Genomic DNA, 7,429 nt, shown 5'->3' with positions numbered 1-7,429 from the left:
ACCCTTCCCTTTCTCTTCAACCAAAGAAAAGATGTCTGGGCCCCAAAATAATCCTTTTTCTTTTGTTAATAGCTCACTTGCCCCACTCTTCTTCCTATAAAAACCTTCCATTTGGTACAACCCCTCAGAGCTCCCTTCTAGTTGCTAGATGAGATGGTGCCCAATTCACGAATCCTTTAACAAAGCCGATTTAATCTTCAAATTGATCCTTGAATTTTGTTTAACAAAGCCCAAATCATTTTACCTTATTGATACTATTCCCCACCCCCACCTTCTTCCTGTTGCTCTGGCCTTTTTAATCTAACACCTGCCCCATTCCTGCCTCAAGACCTTTACACTTGTTCCTCTAGTTCCTTCACTTCCTTCAGGAATTAACTCAGAAGCAGAATAGTGGTTGCCAGGGGCTGGGGGGTGTGGGGAGTGGGGAATTAGTTAACGGGTACAGAGTTTCAGTTGGAGAAGCTTAAAAGTTCTATAGATGGATGATGTTGCTGGTCACACTACAATGAGTGTACTTAATGCCGCATAACTGAACACTTAACAATGGCTAATATGGTAAATATTATATGTATTGTGCCACAATAAAAAGAAGTCACCTTTGTCTTTCGAGCCACCCTTTGTAAAACGTCAAGTCTTGGGCAAGCTAGGAGACCAATGACCTTGGGGAGGGGGGGCAAGGGCAGGCCTGGAAAATGGATGCTTCTGGTGGTCCAAAAGGAAAAGGGGAGAGAGTTTGGAAGAGGCAGGGTCTGGGAGGGGCGGAGCCAGGTAGGCGCGACTTTCCTGGGCCTTGTTGCCTACTGCAAGAGGAGAGGTTGAGTGTGGGTGAGGGGGGGGCCGGGGTCAGGTTTTCGGTGGAGGGTCAGTGCACCTGGCTAGCCTCGGGGCCTAGGCTGAGAGCTGTGGGAAGGACGTAGCTCCACAAGTTGGGCTCCTTCACCCTTCACAGCCACCGCCTCCACGTCTACTAACCTGGCCACTGCAGAAGGCAGCTGTGGCAGGAGGCCTCCAGCCGCACCACCGCCTCTCACCTTCTACCCGAGCTACCTCCAGTGGTGTCATCCAGTTCACTTTGGTCTGGACCTGCGCGCCCACCCTCAGCATCCATAGTCCCAGCAGGAAGGCAATCAGGGCCAGGAGGACCCATCTTTCTAAAGTTCCCCAAGGTCCTGACCCGAAGGAGACAGGAGTCCTATGTTGGTCACTACCCACATGCCAGCAAGGCTACAGGACATTGAGTCTGGCCCAGAGGGAGACCAATATCCACAACCACCTCTACCTATAGCTGACCTCTATAAAGCCCAGTCTGTGCCCTAGGTCAAGGTCAAGTACAATGCTCTTGAAGGACATGATGCCCTTGCATCCCAGCCAAGGTGGGTCAAGGGTCCTGTATCTGCTCCCTCTGTCCATACCTACAGCCCTTGAGTGGAAACCCNTGTGGGATGGGTGGGCCAGGCTGGGCACCCACACCACCCTTCCTTCTAGGTCCCCAGCCAAGACCTGGTTAAACTGAGGCTAAGGGTGACACCTAGAGGTCATGTGAAAAATTGCACAGCCTGATATTCACCCACCTGGCCGTTGAGCTCTCAACATGTGCTAACCTTGTGTTAGGCACTGGGAATAAGTCTTGGGGGTGGGAGGGTCTTGGAAGGCATCCTCATGCGAGTTAAAGTTATGCTGAGACCTACTGATTGAGAAGGTGTTAGCCAGGTCAAAGCAGGAGGGAAAGAAAGAGTATTCCAAGCAGGAGGGAACAGCAAAGACAAAAGCTCAGAACGGGAAGGAGCATGAAACTTTTAAGAAACTAATTATAGTATGGAGGAATGAGGTAGTGGTGACAAAAAAAAAGCTGGAAATGTTGTCAGGGCCTGACCAGCCACAAGATATTTTTTGTCTGTACCCTAAGTGCAATCAGAACTTAGTAAAGGGTTTTCAGATCTGCATTTCTTAAAGCTAACTCTGGCTGCAGGGTGAAGATTGGTTTGGAAACTAGTAAACCTAAAGCCAGAGAGGCAATTAGTAGGTCACTGCAGTGTCCAGGTGGTGCAGAGACAGTGGGGACCTGGACCTGAGTCATGCAGGGGAATGAAGAGAGATGTGATGGTTTGAGAGATGTTATGGAAATAGAATGGGCAAGGACCTGGTGATTGACTGGAGGTGAGGGTTGAGGGACAGCAAGGTTCAAAAATGACTTCCAGGTTTCTGCCTAGGACTACTAGAGAACAGAGGGGCAGCTGCAGAGATGGCGGCATAAGAAGGAGGACAATATTGTGCATGTTGAATTTGAGGTTCCTGTGTGGCATCTAAGTCAAGATGGCAGATAAGCAGTTGAATAAAATTAGGAAGAGAGCGGGCTGGCCCAGTGGCTCAGTTGGTTAAGAATTAGCTTAAAAGCGGGAGCTCTGAGTAGCAGGGCCACTGGCTCAATTCCCACATGGACCAGTGACGCTGTGCCCAAGCTGAGCTGCCGCTGAGCTGCTAACAGGTGGCAGGATGGCTCAGCTGGTGAGAGCAAGTGCTCCTAACAACAAGACTGCCTGTTGGATGGTGGGCTACACTTGCCTGCAACTAAGATGAACTCGGCACCTTGAGCTGAGCTGCCTGCCGCCCAGATGGCTCAGTGGATAGAGTGTGAGCTCTTAACAACAAGGCTGCTGGTTCGACTCCCACATGGGATGGTGGCTACGCCCACCTGCAACTAAGATTGTACACAGCACCTTGAGCTTAGAGTCCACGAGCTGCCAAAGGGCAGCCAGATGGCGACTGGTGCCCTCCACAACTAAGATTGAAGAACAACAACTTGGTTGGTCCCCTTCCCCCAATCTTCAACATTGTTCCCCTCCTCCAATTCCCCAATTAAAAAAAAAAAATAGGAAGCGATACATAAATATGGGGATTGGCTGCATGTAGATGGCAACCAAAGCCCTGGGCAGCACCAACATTTACGAGTGGGAAAAGGAGAGAGAACGTGGCCAGAGGAAAACCAGGCAAATACGGTGTATGAAAGCCAAGGCAAGACTGTTTTAGGAAGGGAAGAGTGGTTGATTGTATAAAACATTNACAGCAACTTGTCTGTTCCCCTTCCCCCAATTCCCCAGCACTCTTCCCATCCCCCCAATTCCCCAATAAAAATCTTAAAAAAAAAAAAAAAGATTACACGGAGAGTGAGATGCAAGGAGACCATTAGGGTCCATGGCAGTAATCCAGGCAAGAGATGCTGGTATCATGGATTAGGACAATAGGATTGGAGATAGAAACAAGTAAATGCTTTTAAAAGCCATTGAAGAGGGTAAATTGACAACATTTGGTGATGGATTGGGCATAAAGTAAGGGAGAGGTTGAGGTCCCAGGTTTCTGGCTGGTGCAACTAGCTAGGTGGTACACGGTTCATTCAGACAGGAGACACTGGACAAAGAAAAAGTATGAAGGAAACTGTGTGTTCAGCTTTAGGTATATTAAATTTAAGGTAAGACATCCAAGTGGAAACTACCCAATAAGCAGCTGGAGGTGAGGGTTTGAAAGTCAAAAGCGAGGTATAGATGGGAGATGGATAATTGGGAGTTGCATCCAGAGCCAGTCTATCTACCACAGTAGGCACATTAGTGCCCCAATACTTTTAGGGATCCACAAAAAAATGCTTTCATCTCCTTTACATCAAATGAAAACATATTTTTAAGTCAAAGAAAATGTTTTAATATATAATATTAATATATTCATCTTTATGCCAACGCAGTCATAAAATATAATTTAAGAAGAAATTGTTTTCTGTAGGAAGGGGCCCACAAAAGCCATAAGGCTGCCTGGGTGTATCAGTAAGGATACTTTCTGTTACAAATATCAGAAGTCCCGCTCTCCATGGCTTCAGCCGTGGCAATGTTTAATTTCCCTTGCATGAGGAAGTTCAGCATTAGGGGTGGTCTCTAGGGTTCGCACACTGGATGCCATCAAAAACAAAGATTCCTTCCAGCTCTCCACTCCGCCATCCCTGTTGTTGGCTCCATCCTCAGGTGTTAGCACAACAGCTGCAGCGGTTCCAGGACATATCCAGACTAGACAAAATTCCCAGGAAGAAGAGACACTGTCACTTTCCAGTGGCTCTGTACTAGGGGTGAGGAAACCTTTCCCAGAAACCCCCCAGCAAATGTCCCCTTTGTCTCTTTGGGCAGGACCAGAGCGTATCCCCATTCCTAAACCAATTACTAGGAAGAAGGATGGAATTAATACGATGGGCTCAGATTAGTCATCTGGGGAAGAAAAGAGGTTAGGGAGTCAACCATAACTTCTCTAGAAGTCTTCCCCCAGGAGGTAGGAATTGAAGCCAAAGCATGGATGAGCTCACCCAGGGAGAGTGTTCAGGGGAAAAAGCATAGGGAATGTAAGAGCTTCAACAGCTCCAACATCTGCTGAGGGCTAAAGGAGAAGAGATTAAATCACTTATGGTTCCTGCTACAGAGGGGCTTCCTGTCTGGTGGAAAAGACGCACTATTAAACAGTTACAAACGACTGGAATTATAATTAGGGTCAGCACAGAGAGCAGACTAGATTGGAGTTCCAGTTGTATGTTAATAATTGTGTGACTGGGCAGGTTATTAAGCTCTCTGCCTCAGTTTCTTCTCTGGAAAGTACCCTATACACAGTATCAAATAAATGCAGCTATTATTGTTTTAATATCGTCCACATTGTTATCATATTTAGGTGGTAGGAAGTCGCTGGAAGAGAATTAACAGGCCAGTCTCCTGGTCAGATTTGTGTCTTGGTTAGATGGCTTGAGCAGGTTGGGCTTTGTCCCTGCTCTGGGTTTCCTCTTCACTAGGTCACCATGAGCAAAACACTGAGTTTCCTTCTGGCTGCCCCCAAGGCTGAGCCCCACCAGACCCCTCCAGACCCAAGCAGCATCTCCACAAAATCTCTGTGTTGGTTTTAGCTGCACTCCTGTGCCTTGGAATCAGAATGAATTACTGTCCCTCTTTTCACCCCTGTCTGCTTGCATTGTTGCCACTCAAAGAAATTAATCAGGTTTATTAAGCACGACCTCTCTTTTGTGAGCCCTGCTCCCGGTCTGCTGATCTGTACCTGTCTGCTGCTTTCCTAGCTCGGTTCCAGTCAGAGAGGCCTCAGCCTCCCTTGGTGCTCTGGTGGGGGCAGGGACAGGCAGCTGGGTGGCCACATCTTTTGTTGTTTACAGAGACCGATGCACCAGGCTTGATCGGACAAAGGCAGGACACTCTGCCGTAGTGAGTATAAGGCCCTTTGTTGCCATGGCTATGGAAAAAAATAGAAACAAAAAGGATAGACGGTGCATCCAAATAGGCTAATAATTAACACTTAGCACCATGGATATAAAAAGCACTTAATACTAAATTACTATGATCATAATAGCTATTCTTTATTCAGCCTTGCTCCATATGGCATCATGGATTGGTAGTTAAGTATGTGTGAGCTGGAGCCTGATTGCTTGGGTCCAAATCCTGGCTCTGCTATTTACCAGCTCTGTGACTTTGGGCAAGTCACTCAAGTTACTCAAGCTCTTCAAGTCTGTTTTGCATCTAAAGCACAATGAAAGTACACAATTCACAGGGTGATATGAGTTCATACTATGCTTATAAAGCATTTAAACATGGTCTGCCACATAATAAGCATTCAATAAATATCATATTTTTATATACCAGACTTAGGGTTTTATCTACATTGATCAACAAATTCAGACTGCAAACCAAACCTGTGACATAGATGTTATTATTATTATACTTTTTTATCAGTTGAGGAAATCAAGACCCAGAGAGGCTGAGTAAATTTACCAAGGTCACCCAGCAAGAAAGTAGCAGAACCCAATTCTAGCTGACTCTAAAGTCATGTGCTTCCCACTGCACCAGGTCACTGTCTTCCATGAGCTCCTGGCAAGAGGTCCCACATTACTTGTAATGGTACACTGTTGGTGAGTGACTGTTTCACAGATTCCTCCTCCCTTTAGTACCAACTGGAACATACTAGGTATTTTTAGCATGAAGAACAGAGGAGTCGAGTGTATAAGGGAGCTTAATCAGTGGTTTCTCTCCTCCCCAGCCCAGCTTTAAGCCCAGGCCCCAAACCTGCCCTAGAATGTACGAGGCCCAGTTCTCAAGGTGGAAAGCCAGGTAGAAAAGAGCAGAAACATGGCCCAGCTCTGTGGGGCCTCCCTCAAATTCCACCTGTCTGATGACCTAGCTGGCAGAGTGGAGCCACAGGGCACAAGACCACACCTGGTTCAGGGGCTGGGCAGGTCTGGGGCCAAGATGGCCCAGGACAGATCTCGTACCTTAAAGTCTTTGGATATCACTGAAGAAATAAAGTGAAACTGCACAGCCCAGAGCACCTTCCTGCCAGAGAACTTGAAATTCTTGAGGGATGTCTGCACTTTGTTGTTTTTTTTAATGTAAAAGATCCCATCGTCTGGTTTATTATGCCTCCTATGGAGCAAACATCTGGCTGCCAGACCAATGAGTGCCCATCAAGGATCTGACCACTGCCCAGTCCATCAGACTTCTGCCCATATTTCTACACAACCAAAGTCAGTCCTCTGCTCATACTTTTACACAACAAACTCTTATTCAATACTGAAAAGCAGCTCAGTTCTTAAACATCCATCTGGGCAAAAATAAAACTCAGCCTCACAATATCTCTAGGCACAAGAGGCAGCTGGCTATATTATAATTTGCAACCATTCTCTGAGACCAAACTTTGGGCAAGGCATTGTGCTGAGCATGACCCTTGACACAGCCCCCGCCCCCCACTTGTCCATCTAGTTTACAGCTAGCTCCTGATGGCTCCTCCCCTGTGCCTCTCCCATGTCCAGATATCCATTTGCAATCAGATAAGAGCTGGCTGGATTCATTCTGGACTCTGGGAATCACAGCACTGGCTCCTCAATGAGGACACAGCCGAGTGTCAGGATGACAGTCTGTGGAGGTCCCCAGGCTATATCCACACCTTGTTCAAGGTGGCAGAGCCCACTCATGTGTGGACAGGCAAGCTGTCAATGCTACGTGGACCACACCCTCTAGGCTTGATCACAAGCCCTCTTCCCAGTCCCTTTTACTCACACCTGCCTCTCGCCTCCTACTCACATCCCCTGAACTCCCAAATGAAGACCAGAGCAGGAGAGAAATTACCAGGCTGTGGATTCCATGAAAATAGAAGGACCTCTGTATTTCGACAGACATGAGTTTGAATTTCACCATGTTACTTAACAGCTGTGCGGCTTGGGCTAGTCACTTAACCTCTCCGAGTCTCATTTTTCTCCTCTGAGAGGGGAATAATCTGTACTCTTAGAGTTCCCGTGAGGATTAAAAACAATATAAATAATATAAACAATATAAATACTCAGACATAGGTAGGTCTCTTTATATTCATTTAAAGTAGGGCCGGCTGAGTGGCTCAGTTGGTTAAGAGC

The sequence above is a fragment of the Hipposideros armiger genome, unplaced genomic scaffold, assembly GCF_001890085.2.
Source record: "Hipposideros armiger isolate ML-2016 unplaced genomic scaffold, ASM189008v1 scaffold_965, whole genome shotgun sequence".
Taxonomy (NCBI): domain Eukaryota; kingdom Metazoa; phylum Chordata; class Mammalia; order Chiroptera; family Hipposideridae; genus Hipposideros; species Hipposideros armiger.
The sequence above is the reverse complement of the archived record's forward strand: the minus strand, read 5'-3'. Positions refer to the sequence as shown.